The sequence below is a fragment of the Schistocerca gregaria genome, chromosome 1 (assembly GCF_023897955.1).
Source record: "Schistocerca gregaria isolate iqSchGreg1 chromosome 1, iqSchGreg1.2, whole genome shotgun sequence".
Classification (NCBI taxonomy): Eukaryota; Metazoa; Arthropoda; class Insecta; order Orthoptera; family Acrididae; genus Schistocerca; species Schistocerca gregaria.
Window position 1 is genome coordinate 1,017,876,087 of NC_064920.1, and position 17,772 is coordinate 1,017,893,858.

The 17,772-nt window shown below is 41.1% G+C and overlaps 1 protein-coding gene across 4 annotated transcripts in view; it reads right to left on the minus strand.

Annotated features, from left to right (window-relative positions):
* Positions 1 to 17,772, minus strand: part of LOC126278936 (somatostatin receptor type 2-like) — a 1,529,331-nt gene that overhangs the window by 679,780 nt on the left and 831,779 nt on the right. The window contains exon 1 of one of the 4 annotated variants that reach the window (XM_049979222.1): positions 15,179 to 15,262. The exons of the other annotated variants lie outside the window; for them this stretch is intronic. The gene's annotated coding sequence lies outside the window, so the exon portion shown is untranslated. Of the gene's footprint in view, positions 1 to 15,178; positions 15,263 to 17,772 lie in introns of those variants that run through there. 4 annotated transcript variants of the gene reach the window in all.

Below are 17,772 nucleotides of genomic sequence, written 5' to 3' on the forward strand. Positions count from 1 at the left end.
CGGCACCACATAAATTTTCAACAGTAAAATAAATACTTCGCGCGGTGTAAGTCTACATGAGAAGAAGCATTGCGAGAGCGATCATATTCGCAACATTGTAGATTTACTTCTCAAAGAATTCTGTTACAAAGAAACGGATAAACAAAGAATTTAAATAATGTAATGACCACAGTTCTCTAGTTCGACAACAAGAAACACAATTTGGTTTACAGCTCTTTGGAAAGTAAAGGACCCATAACATATTCGACAGTTTTGTGGACATGGCACCTTATACATTTCCCTTCACTGTTAGTATTTTGAATTGATTATCATGTGTCGTCATAAATTGTCGATACACCTGCCATTTATTTTTGAAACTATGTTATGAAAATACTATAGTGTTTATGTATTTTTTAAGTCCGTAAATTTCGCAATTTGCAACGCTTTACTGTTAGATATTCAGTATTTTTAAGCACTGCATTGTGTCACTGTAAACTAAATGGTGTCAAAAAGTTAGTTTGTAACCTTTCAGTAGAGGAGGTGAAAGAGAAACATTTTCATGAGGAAAAAATTTCATAGACATATAGTTTCTTTCTGGATGTGCAAAGTGTGCTTTTCCTGCAGACACATACCGAAATGCATTGAGTGTATTAATGAAGTAACGCTTTCAATACGGCTAAGAGATTCGTGAATAATCGCTGAAATATCAACAAAGCAGGAAGCTAACTGGTATGCAGATTCCATCGGTGTTAAGTACGACAGTTGCTTCATATCCTTAGAGAAAACGAATTCTTTAGTTGTTAAGCTGCGAGCACAAATTAGTCAAAGCACTGATTTACTCCCGGGATCTGAACGAGTACGTAAAATCTTTTAATTTAGATCCAAGTGATGATCACTGTGTGAGAGGTGAGTGACTGTGTGTACTTATAGACCTTAAGTGTTTTTGCTTCACTGCACAAATTAGTTACACGCTGATGGGAGTTCTGCAGTTAGCAAGTCTCCTGACAAAAACAAGACATGCCGCTCTACTTGATGAATAACCCGGGAAAGCCAAGTGCGTGCCTAGGAGGATAACGGTATGTCTTAGAACTAGTAAAGGTTCTCCATATCTTTGACGTCAAGGCACTTCTTATCATAAGAGGAAACTAATAAGTACTACGTATAGTTACTAATAGTATTTCATTTATCATTCACCTCTAGGAAACGAGTAACTTCCGTTTCAGCGCAAGAAAACATTGCAGTTTCAGTGTATTCGTCTTCACTAGGAACGTGCTTTCTTGGTCTGTGGTTACAAAAACCGATTGACGGCAAATATAGCGACCGGCAGCGTACGTCAGAATACGTGGTTAAATAGTTCAAATGGCTCTGAGCACTATGGGACTTAACTTCTGAGGTCTCAGTTCCCTAGGACTTAGAACTACTTAAACCTAACTAACCTAAGGACATCACACATATCCATGCCCGAGGCAGGATTCGAACCTGCGACCGCAGTACGTGGTTAAGCGAGAACTTTTATTCGTGACTTATCACGAATGTGACGATACGAATCTAACTGTTGTATCTTCATTTCAGCATTTGTGACAAGAGGGTGCTGTGATCGTTTTTTCTTTTTAACGAAACAGAGAGAGAGAGAGAGAAAGTAAGGGAGCTTAGGGCTCAACGTTCTAGAAGAATCATCGGAATAGTTTTATGGAAAGTCCAGTTTAAAAGTTCTCTGCAAGTATGTGAAATCTGTAGTAGGTGAAAGTCTGTAAACTGCTGATCTTGCTGGAACGGTAATCGTTCTTTAGCTATGCTCTAACAGTTCTAAAAACAGAGGACAGTTTCCTCGAGGGCAGTGGTAGGCAGAAACTAAATATTAATCATATACCTATTTCAAGTACCTTTATCGTGTAAATAGTGCCTTTCACAGACTTATCACATAAAGAACGGCTTTGTCGTTAACTCCTCTCCCAAACCTGAAACGATGTAGTTGACGTTAGCCACTCACTGTGCAAGCGTCATTGGACAATTACCGGCTTCTAAGCTTACAAATAGTGCTTTAGTGTAACACTCATTCTCAATAATAACCTCTAATCTTTCTCCCTAAATTCTTTCTATTATTATTGCACAACATACGTTTCGCCTTAGAGCGTCATCAGATTTGTGGTACAAAGAACTAACTTTATAATAGAAGAAACGCGCTTTCATAAAATAGCAGGGTTTAGAGTAATTTCGGTGACGAAAGGGAAAAGGATAGGTTAAAGCTAGATATAATGGGAATTAGTGAAGTTCGGTGGCAGGAGGAACAAGACTTCTGGTCAGGTGACTACAGGGTTATAAACACAAAACCAAATAGGGGTAATGCAGGAGTAGGTTTAATAATGAATAGGAAAATAATGTGGGTAAGCTACTACCAACAGCATAGTGAACGCATTATTGTGGCCAAGATAGACACGAAGCCCACACCTACTACAGTAGTACAAGTTTAAATGCCAACTAGCTCTGCAGATGACGAAGAAATTGAAGAAATGTATGATGAAATAAAAGAAATTCAGATACTGAAGGGTGACGAAAATTTAATAGTCATGGGTGACTGGAATTCGATAGTAGGAAAAGGGAGAGAAGGAAACGTAGCAGATGAATATGGATTGGGGGTACGAAATGAAAGAGGAAGCCGCCTGGTAGAATTTTGCACAGAGCACAACGTAATTATAACCGACACTTGGTTCAAGAACCATAAAAGAAGGCTGTATACATGGAAGAAGCCTGGAGATACTGACAGGTATCAGATAGATTATATAATGGTAAGACAGAGATTTAGGAACCAGGTTTTAAATTGTAGGTCATTCCCAGGGGCAGATGTGGACTCTGACCTCAATCTATTGGTTATGACCTGTAGATTAAAACTGAAGAAACTGCAAAAAGGTGGGAAATTAAGGAGATGAGACATGGATAAACTAAAAGAACCAGAGGTTGTACAAAGTTTCAGGGAGAGCATAACGGAACAATTGTCAGGAATGGGGGAAAGAAATACAGTAGAAGAAGAATGGGTAGCTTTGAGGGATGGAGGAGTGAAGGCAGCAGAGGATAAAGTAGGTAAAAAGACGAGGGCTAGTAGAAATCCTTGGGTAACAGAAGAAATATTGAATTTAATTGATGAAAGGAGAAAATATAAAAATGCAGTAAATGAAGCAGGCAAAAAGGAATACAGACGTCTCAAAAATGAGATCGACAGGAAGTGCAAAATGGCTAAGCAGGCATGGCTAGAGGACAAATGAAAGGATGTAGAGGCTTATCTCACTAGGGGTCAGATAGATACTGCCTACAGGAAAATTAAAGAGACCTTTGGAGATAAGAGAACCACTTGTATGAACATCAAGAGCTCAGATGGAAACCCAGTTCTAAGCAAAGAAGGGAAAGCAGAAAGGTGGAATGACTATATAGTGGGTCTATACAAGGGCGATGTACTTGAAGACAATATTATGGAAATAGAAGAGGACGTAGATGAAGATGAAATGGGAGATACGATACTGCGTGAAGTGTTTGACAGAGCACTGAAAGACCTGAGTCGAAACAAGTCCCCCGGAGTAGACAAAATTCCATTGGAACTACAGACAGCCTTGGGAGAGCCAGTTGTGACAAAACTCTACCATCTGGTGAGGAAGATGTATGAGACAGGTGAAATACCCTCAGACTTCAAGAAGAATATAATAATTCCAATCCCAAAGAAAGCAGGTGTTGACAGATGCGAAAATTACCGAACTATCAGTTTAATAAGTCACAGCTGCAAAATACTAACGCGAATTCTTTACAGACGAATGGAAAAACTGGTAGAAACCGACCTCGGGGAAGATCAGTTTGGATTCCGTAAAAAAGTTGGAACACGTGAGGCAATACTGACCCTACGACTTATCTTAGAAGCTAGATTAAGGAAGGGCAAACCTACGTTTCTAGCATTTGTAGACTTTGAGGAAGCTTTCGACAATGTTGACTCGAATACTCTCTTTCAAATTCTTAAAGCGGCAGGGGTAAAATACAGGGAGCGAAAGGCTATTCACAATTTGTATAGAAACCAGATGGCAGTTATTAGAGTCGAGGGACATGAAAGGGAGGTAGTGGTTGGGAAGGGAGTGAGACAGGGTTGTAGTCTCTCCCCGATGTTATTCAATCTGTATATTGAGCAAGCAGTGAAGGAAACAAAAGAAAAATTCGGAGTGGGTATTAAAATCCATGGAGAAGAAATAAAAACTTTGAGGTTTGCCGATGACATTGTAATTCTGTCAGAGACAGCAAAGGACAGCAGTTGAATGGAATGGACAATGTCTTGAAAGGCGGATATAAGATGAACATCAACAAAAGCAAAACGAGGATAATGGAATGTAGTCGAATTAAGTCGGGTGAAGCTCAGGGAATTAGATTAGGAAATGAGACACTTAAAGTAATAAAGGAGTTTTGCTATTTGGGGAGCAAAATAACTGATGATGGTCGAAGTAGAGAGGATACAAAATGTAGTCTGGCAATGGCAAGGAAAGCGTTTCTGAAGAAGAGAAATTTGTTAACATCGAATATAGATTTAAGTGTCAAGAAGTTATTTCTGAAAGTATTTGCATGGAGTGTAGCCTTGTATGGAAGCGAAACATGGACGATAAATAGTTTTGACAAGAAGAGAATAGAAGCCTTCGAAATGTGGTGCTACAGAAGAATGCTGAAGATTAGATGGGTAGATCACATAACTAATGAGGAGGTATTGAATCGGATTGGGGAGAAGAGAAGTTTGTGGCACAACTTGACCAGAAGAAGGGATCGGTTGGTAGGACATGTTATGAGGCATCAAGGGATCGCCAATTTAGTATTGGAGGGCAGCGTGGAGGGTAAAAATCGTACAGGGAGACCAAGAGATGACTACACTAAGCAGATTCAGAAGGATATAGGTTGCAGTAGGTACTGGGAGATGAAGCTTGCACAGGATAAGGTAGCATGGAGAGCTGCATCAAACCAGTCTCAGGACTGAAGACAAAAACAACAACGTTTCGCCTTAGAGCGTCATGAGATTTGTGGTACAAAGAACTAACTTTATAATGGAAGAAACACGCTTTCATAAAATAACAGGGTTTAGAGTAGTTTCGGTATATCCATAATAACTTCGGTATATCCATAATAACTTATGGATTCACAGTAGCTAGTCAACGCTAAAAACCTTATTCAGCATCAGAGGCCAAACAGGCTTTCCCAGGTGGCGCATTGCAAAGTAAACATTTTCGGTCACCGGGTGGCTCAGAGTACGGCGTACATCGAATATGATTTCCACTGCAACTTTGATGAGAATCAATTATTCCCTTCCATAAAAATTCTGCAGTCTAAACGTATTATATTATGAAAAAAACGTAATTGCTTTACAATAAACGTTATTGCGCTTGAAAAATGTGTAATTTCAATCACATGACACTATATTTAAAATATAATTTTTAAAAGAAGACACTGCAGTTGATACGTTTGCAGGAGAAACATATGACTGGACTACTGATACCAAAAACCTTAACTAACGGTGTTTCATATGCTACCGCACGTGTATCAACTGCACGTTTCGTTACTTTTAAAAATTTATAATCTGAGTGTAGCCTCATGTGATTCAAGTTATAAATATTAAAGCACAATAACGTTTAATGAATAATAATAATAATAATAATAATGTGTTTCATAATCTAATATGTTTAGACTACGGTCATAATACATATGGAAGGTGATAATTAGTCCACATTAAAATTCCGTGGGAGATCCTATTCGATATACGCTGTTCATTTCAGCCACCTGGTGGCCGAAAGTGTTTATTTTGTTATGCACTGCTCGACGAGAGCGAGTTTGACCTTTGACGCTGAGTAAGATGTTTAGCTTTGACTAGATACTGTGCATCGATAAGTTATGTAATTCTAGTTATGAGTCACCACTATTACTCTAGACATTATTTTATGGAAGTCTGTTCCATCCATTCTAATATTAGTCCTTTGTACCACAGATGTGGTGACGCTTTAAGACGAAACGCGTTATGAGGAGTCATAACAAAACAAAACAAAAACAAAAAAATGCAATGAAGACAAGAGTATTATTGAGCCATACTTACCGCAGATCCAATGAACGACTTTATGTCCAGAGTAATGTTTTTCTTCTGTCATCTCATGATACGCGCCCGATACATACTATTAACTCCGCTGTCTTCGTACTTTACACGTAACCTTTTCAATATTTCCTGAACCGTTTTATTTTCTTACTTTGTGAATGTAGCCTTAAACCCACATTTACAGGAATATTTGTGTAGCCAGTGAAGAGATTCACTAAACATTAAATGACCCTCTTTATTATTCGTGCAACCTATTTTTGTGTAATTAGTGGAGTATTGGTGGTGTTTTGTAGTATCCTCACATAATTTCTTTCCCAGTTCTATTTCTAACTATCTCCTTATATTCCATTCGTCATAGAGAAGCCTCAATACTCCACACTTCTCAGCTTTAAAGTATATACACTACTGCCCATTAAAATTAATACACCAAGAAGAAATGCAGATGATAACGGTTATTCATTGGACAAATATACTAGAACTGACATGTCATTACATTTTCATGCAATTTGAGTGCATAGATCCTGAGAAATAAGTACCGAGAATAACCATCTCTGGCCGTAATAACGGCCTTGATACGCCTGGGCATTAAGTCAAACAAGCTTGGATGGCGTGTACAGGTACAGCTGCCCATGCAGCTTCAACACGATACCACAGTCCATAAAGAGTAATGACTGGCGTATTATGACGAGCCAGTTGCTCGGCCACCATTGACCAGACGTTTTCTGTTGGTGAGATACGGAGTATGTGCTGGCCAGGGCAGCAGTCTAACATTTTCTGTATCTAGAGAGGCCCGTACAGGACCTGCAACATGCGGTCATGCATTATCCTGCTGAAATGTAGGGTTTCGCACGAATCGAGTGAAGGGTAGAGCCACGGGTCGTAACATTTCTGAAATGTAACGTCCACTATTCAAAGTGCCGTCAATGCGAACAAGAGGTGACCGAGACGTGTAACCAATGGCACCCCGTACCATCACGGCGGGTGATACGCCAGCATGACGATGACGAATACAGGCTTCCAACGTGCGTTCACCGCGATGTCGCCAAACACGGATGCGACCATCATGATACTGTAAAGAGAACCTGGATTCAACCGAAAAAAATGACGTGTTGCCAATCGTGCACCCAGGTTCGTCGTTGAGTACACCATCGCAGGCGCTCCTGTCTGTGATGCAGCGACTAGGGTAACCGCAACCATGGTCTCTGAGCTGGTAGTCCATGCTGCTGCAGACGTCGTGGAACTGTTCGTGCAGATGGTTGTTGTGTTGCATACGTCCCCATCTGTTGACTCAGGGATCGAGACGTGGCTGCACGATCCGTTACAGCCGTGCGGATAAGATTCCAGTCATGCCGACTGCTAGTGATACGAGGCCGTTGGGATCCAGCACGGTGTTTCGTATTACCCTCCCGAACCCACCGATTCCATATTCTGCCAAAAGTCATTGGATCTCGACCAACGCGAGTAGCAATGTCGCGATCTCATAAACCGCAATCGCGATAGGCTACAATCCGACCTTTATCAGAATCGGAAACGTGATGGTACGCATTTCTCGTCCTTACACGAGGCATCACAGTCACGTTTCACCAGGCAACGCCGGTCAACTGCTGTTTGTGTTTGACAAATCGGTAGGAAACTTTCCTCATGTCAGCACGTCGTAGGCGTGGCCAACGGCGCCAACCTTGTGTGAATGCTCTGAAAAGCTAATAATTTGCATATCACAGCATCTTCTTCGCGTCGGTTAAATTTCACGTCTGTAGCACGTCATCTTCGAGGTGTAGCAATTTTAATGGCCAGTAGTGTATCACCCAGAACACTGTGACCACGATTCAGTGGGGAAAGGATCATCGAGAATGGACCTTGGATCTATGGAAACGTGCTTCCTGAACGGATGAATCCCATTTCCTGTTACACCACGTGAACGGCCACGGACGGATACGCCATCATCTAGGCGAACAGCTGCTATAAACACACCCTGTGCCACGGACACAGGCCTGGTCTGGAGTTCGTTCTATGGGGAAAATTCACAAGGGCGTCTATGGTACCTGTGGTAGTATTCAAAGACGCCGTGGATCCTACGGACTATGCGACCATTATTACGTAACACCTGCGTCCCCTAATGCTTTTCTTCGACTCTGATGGCATCTTCCAACAGGATAACCGCCCGTCCCACGACGCCAGAATGTTACCACAATGGTTTGAGGAGCATGGCAGTGAACTCACCTTGACGGCTATCACATTGCCTAATCTGAAACCGATGGATAACCTCTGAGATGCTACTGGAGGGTCAACGCCGCGGCCTCAGATAATTGGTATGTAATTTACAGCAACTGATTGAACTGTTCGTAGGCATCTGGCACTACATTCTCCAGAAAACCTGCCACGGACTTAAGAGTCCATGTCACGCAGAATCGCTGCTTTATTGCGCTTCAAAGGAGGACCATGTGCTATCGAGTAGGGTGTCCTAATGTTTTGTCTCAACAGCGTGCAACTAGGATCTGTGAGTAAATTTTTAATAACCAATTCATCGAACGTCGAAATTAACAAATATGTGAGTATCGTGCTCAAAGACGGCTTATTGTTAACTAATTTCAACTGAAAACTACAGTCACCGACCGCTCCTAATGAATATAATGTAGTTATTAATAGAATGAAAGAGACATTTTCGCCAGTTACTCAGTGGTTCTTACTGTACCTCAGGAGATGGAAGTGTCGACATATTACGCGATATTCTGTATCCCAGTTGCTGCACTTATCCACTAAATAATTCTGTTTGATCAAGTAAATTAACGCTGCACGAACAGAAAATTTATCACTTACTGTGTACCTATAAATAAGAAAAAGACATGTGAAGATGATAAAAGCTGGCAGTAGCTACAAACACGGAGAACAACTGAATAACACGTTGTAGCGGAACAAGCGCAGTATCGCGTGTGAGATACAGAGGGGAGCGAGTGCAGAGGGACTTACCCCAGTTCACTGCTACTAGCGGCACGTCACCATACGTGTCTGTCCGTAGCGCCCATAATTAAGAATAAAATAAAAAGTTGAAGTTGCTTTTTCAAACTTATCAACATATACTTCCAAGTAATAATTTTAAACTGTCCAGTCTCAGATTGAATGGGTCAATATTTTACCTAAATACATCGTTTTAAGAAAAATAAATAAATGGCGCTAAATAATAAAGGTAGAAAGCCAGAAATTGGTCACAATGTGCAGATTATGTCAAAATTAACAGACCAAAGTCTTAACGTGATTAAGCAAAAATTGTGGTCAGAATCCACGTTTTTAAGAAAAATTGAAGGCGCTAAATATTAGACTTACGTAATAATTTGTATGATGCTGCAGTTCAGCCTAATAATAATAACTACTTGACCCCATTAAGCTACCTCTAATAGTTTTGAGTAATTTGCAGATAACTAAATTTGGAACTAAAACGTCCTTATTTGTAGTACATTAAGCCTCTGCTATATCAAAGCGAGAAAGTTTTGGTTGCAGGCATATGATAAAACCTATTAAATAATAGAGCTATAGCAAATTTAAGGACCGTAATGTTAATAACAACCAATACAAGGTTTCTTAAAGCTATAGTTCAGAGGTAATGATCTACTGTCAGTTCCGTGTTAAAAATTCGAGAAGGCAAAGTTTTTAGGCAAGCGACCTAAAACTTTTTCTGTGATTTCAATCAACTTAAGTACATTCATGAAAAATTATGAACATTATACATTGATTCATAACAATGTTATTAAATATCACATGTCAGAGAAAGCGTCAGTTTAGAGACTGCTTCGTGTGCATTGGACGGATGACAGCAGGTGTTTCCTTGGCCGTCCGCTGCGCCACATATATAAATACAGCCCGAGAGGAGAAACGAGGCTTCACTTCGCACCCAGTCACTGTGAGATCCGCGCCAGTTAAACGCCGGAGTGCGCGCCGCCTCGGATGACGTCATAGACTGTCTCTTCCAAACGCTTATTTTCAGTAATAGTAGATAGTGAACTCGCGAGGAATGTACACCGTCCTGAATCGCTTAAATTTCGCAAAAGTAACTGTTAGTGTGCCGCTCATAATGTTAACAAATCTGCGTGGCAAGTGGTGCAGTTATTTTCCATTTCGTGGCGAGCATTTATTTTGATTATCAGTAGACAGGGCGAAAGACGATTGGTAGGAACTTTCCGTAGAGGTCGCCTCTGAAGTGCTTATTTTTCTGTTTAGGATAGAGAGATTTACTGCCAATTTGAACATAATGAATATCACTAAGTAGTGCGTGTGAAACTTTACCAAATATATGTATCAATTAGAACTATAAATCTTAATTTATAATCATTTTCCTGATCCCGCTTAGCAAATAGAGAATAGAAACATTTCTTTCAGTGGGCTGGACAAGAATGTAGACTTTCAGACTGGGAACTACGGTCAGTACGTTCTCCATTGCTTTCTGGCTGACCACAAAAATAGTTACTAGGCTCTCGTAAAAGACGGCGAACGATATTCAACAAATAGTTACAACAGTTCCAAAGACTAATGATTGTTGTTATTACCAATTCCCTCCAATTCTTACTATTAACATCTACCCGCCAACCCACGACGTATTGCATCGTTACTGGTAATTGCGTAGCGAAAGGTGCCTCACATCACAACCGCAACTTTAACAGATGAAGCATCAAAATAGAATCTCCCAGTAACATTCAAACGAAATTCGACCAGAAAGTTGAGAAAAGCTTAACAGCTATTATGTCGACCGCAAACGGCCATGAAACTAGGATATAACGGAAAGAACACGAATATTATTACTCTACAAATGCCGAAGGATACACTGGGATATCTTCACGGGGATCTGAGAAATGTCAGGAAGACCGTGTATCGCATCGAATGCATTGCTGAGCACAAGATCATATATTAGAGAATTTTTTGAAATAAATAACATTTCCTGCTGGGTTTCACCTATGGATCGTGTTGTTAAACAAGAGTGATGGAGAATTTTGCATTTTATATTTCTTGGAAATATTCCGTGACTGCAAAATTATATTAACCGTCAAATAAAGCGTACTTGGTCGATATCTACGAAGTAGTCTCACTTTCCAATGGAACGGCAGAGATTGATAACAGAAACTTTCATAACTTTAATATTGTGGAACGATATAGCCGGATCTTCTGATAACTCTATACGTTAATAATCAACATCACCGAACTTTTTCCTTAAAAGTACGTCACAAAAAAGTCACATATGTTCACCGGTCAGAATAAGAATCATATAAATTCATAGCGGCCAAAAAAAAAAAAAAAAACAAGAGCAAATTTGCGAGACTTGATGGCGTGTCACTGAGTTAGCATTACTGAAGTTTAGACAGCTGATTTTAGTCAGACACAGCTGTATTGGTGTACGTTCCTTCAAACGCTTCAACTAGGTTAGTATATGGTAACAATCAAGATCTCCGCTTGCAACGAATCCTCTACAGCAAAATCCCTGTAATATCAGACACTACGCAGTAAGCACTCTAAAACGTCGTGACTAATTCAATAATAACAAATAACCCTTTCGAACAAAAGGTAATGAAAACCACACATTTGCAGCACCGAAAGACATTGTAAAGTGATGAAGACAGTGAGAAAGTATCGCCCCGTTCGCCAGCGTCTGTTTTCCCTCGTAGCCGATATACACGCTTCGTAACGAGACTGTGGCCAGTGGCCAAATAGCGTAGCGCCAGTTACTCCTGGTCACGGACGGGTGTCGTTTTATTGGTTGCAGTCGCAAAAGTGGTAAAAATCCGTTTGTGCAGCAACGGAATCTTTAACTGTTTTGGTTACGCTTCATCCTTCCCGCTCCACGAGTTCACTTAATGATGCAAGTTTTCGAGAGCATACGCAATACATTTTACGCAATAAAACTATAATTTTTGGTTGTTTTGTTGCAAACAATGTTCTTACCACCTGGAATTTCGTTTGAAATACGCTCAGTATGGCAACCATCCTTAATCGTTGGTCGCACCTTATTTTCACACACAGAGACATGCAAGGCAGCGGTAGCAACTAAGTTCACCCCTGAAGAAGGAGATGCTGGTCGAATGATGTACCACGACTGACTTGGCATTGTTCTCAGAATCTCATACACAACATTTTTTTTCGCCGCTAGTATCACATTGATGCTACAATCTATGTACTAATTTGATAGTGCTGCAAGACAGAAGTGGCATTGAAAATTAGGGATCAGTGCCTAGGCACCGTTTAAAATAAGCGCGCAGAGCTAATGTGCACTCATGCCGTGAATAAGGTGAGTAATACAATACAAGTTGAAAATTTAATGACTTTAGAAAGGCTATTTTTACTAGCCCGTAAAATAACTTATACGGTAACCGACCGAAAGGCTTGTTAATTTCGGACTATTGAAGACTTTTCTTCAAGACTTATGTTCATTGAGAACAAGGGAAAATGGTAGCTTTGTAACTAGGCTGTTAAGGATTTTATGTTGGTAACGCCACGTAACGCTCTGTGTGAAAATCACTGACTGTGCTGTGTGCAGTATGTGACTGGTTTGCATTGTTGGAATTTTTGCTATTGTAGTGTTGGGCAGATGAATGTGAAAGCGCGTAGCGTTGTACAGTTGGAGGTGAGCCGCCAGCAGTGGTGGATGTGGGGGGAGAGAAGGCAGAGTTTTGAGATATTCATATGAGCGGACGAGCTGGACGTGTGTCCGTCAGAAGAAGGAAATTTGCCAAACTGGATGTCAAAATTATACATATATATTATGACTTTTGAACACTATTAGGGTAAATAAATTGTTTGTTCTCTATCAAAATCTTCCATTTGCTAACTATATGCCTATCAGTAGTTAGTGCCTTCAGTAGTTAGAATCTTTTATTTAGCTGGCAGTATTGGCACTCGCTCTATTGCAGTAGTTCGAGTAACGAAGATTTTTGTGAGGTAAGTGATTCTTGAAAGGTATAGGTGATTGTTAGTCAGGGCCATTTTTTTGTAGGAATCACTGAAAGTCAGATTGCGTTGCGCTAAAAATATTGTGGTCAGTTTTGTGATGATTAGAATAAGTAAAGAGAGAAACGTCTGAGTACGTTTAGTTTTGCTCAGCTGTTTGAAAATCAAATAACGTAGAGATTTTCCAGCACTGTCATTCATAAAATATTCTAAGGGGACGTTTCAGGTTAATGTTCGTAATTAAAGAAAACCGTCTCCAGCCAAAGGTCTCGCACGTCAAAATGAAGTCACGTACTACGACAAAAGTAATAACTTTTAAACAGTGTAACTGAAGTTTTCTTTCGATGCAGACGAAAAGCGTTCAATTGCTGAGAGACGATGCTAGGCAAATTTAACGCTCACAGCTTCGATACTCCTGATTTGCCTCCGTTGTGAGTCGAATATCGCGAACACTAAAAATATATATTGGCTAGAGGTTGTTTGTTACTATTAAACAGCTTGATCACATACTTGTTGCACAAATTCAAAAGCCGTACATGATTAATGAGCAATTAGTTTTGACATTTCTTGGGTTTATTTCTGCGAACACGAAGAAGTTTCCTTCGTTTGATTGCTTGGGCGTCCATTACATGGACATGGTTTGCGCTGTACAGGAAAGCAATCGTGAGTGCGGCGATTACGCGGTTAAGATACGTTGCTTCAAAAGTCACTGCTCCAAGGCCAGATTTTCTACAGATACGTTGTGTCCTGTCTTCTCTACACGCAATACCAAACTCTAAAATTCTTGTTCCATCGGAATATGGCCTCACCTCATGAAAATTTCGGCTCCATCAGAATATGGCCTCACTTAATATATAGCGTGGCTAGTTATCTGCGAGTTCGACATCTAAGCGTTTTTCACGTAACTGTTACGTAAGTTTCTCTAATGCTTCAGAAAGGAAGCGATAGGTATACGTTAGTGACGGAAAATTTGTCTAACTTCTCATTTATAGACTTTACTGCTGTTGGACGTTTTTGTTTATGGGTCCAGTACGCGTTCCATATGTTTAGATTCATTTATCAGTTGGATTATGTTTAAGTAATGTTAAGATTGGCTGTTTAATTCAACATAAACGTTGTTTTTTCGAATGCTTGGAACTGTCAATAATGATTGAAATAATGAAACACTACACGAGTTACGTTTCCTCGCGCATTTATCAGTTGGATTATGTTTAAGTAATGTTAAGATTGACAATTTAATTCATCACAATCGTTGTTTTTCGAATGCTTGGAACTGTCATTAATGATTGAAATAACGAAACACTACACGAGTTACGTTTTCTCAAGCATATCACGATGAGTTTAGGAATTTATTCACCTTTTTCAAATTCGGCTATTTTCATTGGTATTGTATATATTCACCCGCAATCGTGAAACATAAGTGTTGAAATCTTTCAGACGTTAATGTCAGAAAATACGAAAGAAACATTTTCTAACATTAGCGTTCAAAAACTTCTAAGATTCATAGAAAATATTTTTTCTATTGCAGTAAAACCATTAAAACTAGATTTCAGGACAAGAATAGCAGAACAACACACAAACGTGTTCATCACATCCAATCTCAAGGTAAATAATTGAAAATAATAATAAATTCCTGAAATGCGTCGTGCGATGTTTGAGAAAAGTCACTGATGCAGCGTTTTATTATTTAAGTCATTATGATAGAGTGTGCGTATAGTTTTCAGGACAACCTGTGGCACTGTCTTATTATGGTCGCCACCTGCTTTTTCGAATCGTATTTTCATTATACATTTGATATTCTATACGCTGACATTACTACTGTTCCTATAATTTCGAAAAACTGAAATATGTAACCCAAATACGTAGAGGCAGTCTGTGAGCACTGACATATAGTGCCACACGTTGCCAAGACAATCGCAATCACAGACCGTCTATGTTACGTTAATTTAAATGTATTCACCTGATGACAGAGGTATAATAATCTGAAATGCGTAATGGAGGGATAAATGCGACGGATTGTAATTATTAGTACGTTTAAATCGATATTGATAAGAGTGATGTCAGACTTGAATTGTTGCAATTGAAAGCACGTGATGTTTAATGCTTTACTGGCTACGTTTCTTCGCAGTAACAGAGCAGCCCCTGCTATTGGGTGCTGCACAGCTGCGGTGTTACCTGTGGATACGGCGCGGGGGCTTCACGACGCCGCCGGTGGTGGCAGAGCGGACAGCAGAAGCGGCAGAAGCTGCGACCGCCTCGCACCTGGCCGAGTCGCCGACTGCCGCCGTCGCGCTCGGAGCTACCGGTCCGCGATCCACAGGCGCCGCCGGGCGGCAACGCGGCTCTCGCGCCGACTGCGCATGCGCGGATCGGCCGCAAGTGGGGGGGCGTGGCGGACCGCCACCTCCCGCGAGACTGCACACCGAGTCGGACCGGCCAGGTGGTGCGAGCGCGGAACGGCTGCTACCGGCCTACGCGAGCAGCCGCGCGCTGGAGCGCGGGGGCGAACGGCACCTCCGCGAAGTTAATGTCTCTCAGGCCAGCAGTGAAGAATGTTTTGTCCTCATTGCTGCAATGAAGGATCTTCAAGTCTTTCCAAGGGTGAGGTATACCGTACTTACTCTAATCTAAGCCGCACTTTTTTCCGGTTTTTGTAATCCAAAAAACCGCCTGCGGCTTAGAATCGAGTGCAAAGTAAGCGGAAGGTCTGAAAAATGTTGGTAGTTGAAGCCACAACTAACTTCTGGTGTCGAATATACAGTGTGTTACAAAAAGGTACGGCCAAACTTTCCCGAAACATTCCTCACACACAAAGACAGAAAATATGTTACCAGTGTCCGGAAACGCTCACTTTCCATGTTGGAGCTCATTTTATTACTTCTCTTCAAATCATATTAATCATGGAATGGAAACACACAGTAACAGAATGTACCAGCGTGACTTCAAACACTTTTTTTTTTTTACAGGAAATGTTCAAAATGTCCTCCGTTAGCGAGGATACGCGCATCCACCCTCCGTCGCATGGAATTCCTGATGCGCTGATGCAGCCCTGGAGAATGGCCTATTGTTTCACAGCCGTCCACAATACGAGCACGAAGAGTGTCTACATTTGGTACCGGGGTTACGTAGACAAGAGCTTTCAAATGCCCTCATAAATGAAAGTCAAGAGGGTTGAGGTCAGGAGAGCGTGAAGGCCATGGAATTGGTCCGCCTCTACCAATCCATCGGTCACCGAATCTGTTGTTGAGAAGCGTACGAACACTTCGACTGAAATGTGCAGGAGCTCCATCGTGCATGAACCACATGTTGTGTCGTACTTGTAAAGGCACATGTTCTAGCAGCACAGGTAGAGTATCCCGTATGAAATCGCGATAACGTGCTCCATTGAGCGTAGGTGGAAGAACATGGGGCCCAATCAAGACATCACCAACAATGCCTGCCCAAACGTTCACAGAAAATCTGTGGTGATGACGTGATTGCACAATTGCCTGCGGATTCTCGTCAGCCCACACACGTTGATTGTGAAAATTTACAATTTGATCACGTTGGAATGAAGCCTCATTCGTAAAGAGAACATTTGCACTGAAATGAGGATTGACACATTGCTGGATGAACCATTCGCAGAAGTGTACCCGTGGAGGCCAATCAGCTGCTGATAGTGCCTGCACACGCTGTACATGGTACGGAAACAACTGGTTCTCCCGTAGCATTCTCCATACAGTGACGTGGCCAACGCTACCTTGTACAGCAGCAACTTCTCTGACGCTGACATTAGGGTTATCGTCAACTGCACGAAGAATTGCCTCGTCCATTGCAGGTGTCCTCGTCGTTCTAGGTCTTCCCCAGTCGCGAGTCATGTTCCGTGCTCCCTAAGACGCCGATCAATTGCTTCGAACGTCTTCCTGTCGGGACACCTTCGTTCTGGAAATCTGTCTCGATAGAAACGTACCGCGGCACGGCTATTGCCCCGTGCTAATCCATACATCAAATGGGCATCTGCCAACTCCGCATTTGTAAACATTGCACTGACTGTAAAACCACGTTCGTGATGAACAGTAACCTATTGATGCTACGTACTGATGTGCTTGATGCTAGTACTGTAGAGCAATGAGTCGCATGTCAACACAAGCACCGAAGTCAACATTATCTTCCTTCAATTGGTCCAACTGGCGGTGAATCGAAGAAGTTCAGTACATACCGACGAAACTAAAATGAGATCTAACATGGAAATTAAGCGTTTCCGGACACATGTCCACATAACATATTTTCTTTATTTGTGTGTGAGGTATGTTTCCTGAAAGTTTGGCCGTCCCTTTTTGTAACACCCCGTATATAGCGCTATACAGGCGTGCTTTGCAGGCACAAAGATAAATACTAGCGTCAAAACCTCTGCGTCAGTAAATAAATTTATAAAAAAAGATGGAATCGAGCTTTTTTTCTCCGCCCCAAGTTTCGGCCACTACATTTCCATATATTATCCAGCGAAGTAAATACAAATTCCGTATTGTTTCATCTTCGAATGTAGCGGCCTTTCAATGTACTACGAAGATCCGACTGGCAAGGCTGGGATGTCTGTCAATATGGCCAACTCTACGTTCTGAATTTTTTCGTACCTGTGACAAGAGATGGTTGCTAATAGGAACTTTTATGAATTGTGAATCACATGCAGTATTCTGTTCACCATAAGATTAATACGGACGTAAACATTTTGCCACGTATTCCTTCGTGCTTCGTGCTGTCTCATTTAAATCCTGTCTGCCTAATAAACT